We start from the raw sequence: 1,472 nt of genomic DNA on the forward strand, positions 1-1,472 counted from the left end.
ATTAAACTGTTCTAAAAAATAGTATTTTTTTAAAAAAACAAAACCCTGTGCTTCATTTATTTAAATTCTCACCTGGATAATCTTTGGTAACCTTTGATCTATTTACCGACTCTAAACTTAACTTTAAAAAAGAACTTTAAATTAAAAAAAAATTTTTGGAGCTTTTGTAAATTGATTGGACCTTTACAGATAGTACTTTCTTTGGAAATGAGTCTTTGACCTTAAAGCAATTACAGTTGTTATTAGTTATCACACCTGCAACTCACTGATTTGGGATCTGCCTCTTAAAGTACCAATAAAATTTTACATATTTAGTTAAAAAAGAAAAAAAGGGCAAGAAAAGAAAATTCCAGAAACGCTAGGTCATTTCTCCACTTCTCTGGTTTCAGTGTAACCCATCAGGAGACTATTTTGAAAACTTTCTAGCTTGCTAATTTCACCATGCGCACATTCGTGTCATTCCTGCTCAAAACCCACACAGCCCCCTCTGGCAGGCCCATTTTCTTCCACTCTATCAATCATCTGCCCATCAATCACCTACCCGCCTGTCTCCCTAGCTCCCTACTTATTTCATTCCCCTCACCCAATCTTCACTGTTCTACCATTAAGCCCCCTGGAATGTCTAATAAACAAAACCCCCTAAGTTGTTGACGTCGTTAAGGAATATTCCTCCACTTACTGGGTCTGACTGAATCCCGGGTGGACTCCGCTTCCCTGGCTTCCTTCCAAGCCCGCCTCCCCCACCGCTTTTCCGAGCGAGGGGAGGGGGGAGGGGAACGCGGGCGTGAGGTGGCCGCCTCCCTCCCGCGCGCCCAGACCCGGGCCCCTCAGTCCGCAAGCCCGCACCCTACCCACCCAGCTAGGTCCCAAGGGGATTGTTTGTGGTTGTTGGTTTTTTTTTTACTTTTTATTCATTGAGAACTCTGGCTCCAGGTGAGTCGTTCTTCCAATTCATTTCGGATCCTGCCCCTCTCGTCGGCGAGTTAAGTTGCCCCTCGGGGCCCTGTGTGGCTCCACCGCGCGTGTCCCGGCTCCATCCCTACATTCTTTCTTGCTCTTTCGCTGTCACAGCCAAGTTCCATCCCTGACCGAATCCGCGTCCGTCTTCTCCGCTCGCTCCGAACGCTCAGCCCCCGTTTCGGGGGAAACAAATCAGAACGTTGACCGAAACTGACTCAACATCGAGGGCTGTGGATGGTATTTTTAACTTTTTCATTTTTATTAACGTCCACACTTCAACAACGAGTACTCGTCACTTTCTTTAAAGCACCGCGAAGGCCTGCTGTCCGCCCCGAGGCGCGTTTCGGAGGCGCAGGCGCAGGCGCACACGCCGCTGCCTCCCGGGGCACGACGGGATGAGGGGCGGGGCGCGGGGGCGCGCAGGCCGCACGCACCGTGCGCGTCCAGGCGGCGGGGTCCAGGTGGGCTGAGGTCCGCGCGCCGCCGCGGCTGCCCTTTTCCGAGGCGGGAGG

This window comes from Miniopterus natalensis, chromosome 7 (assembly GCF_054644295.1).
Source record: "Miniopterus natalensis isolate mMinNat1 chromosome 7, mMinNat1.hap1, whole genome shotgun sequence".
In the NCBI taxonomy this organism is placed as follows: Eukaryota; Metazoa; Chordata; class Mammalia; order Chiroptera; family Miniopteridae; genus Miniopterus; species Miniopterus natalensis.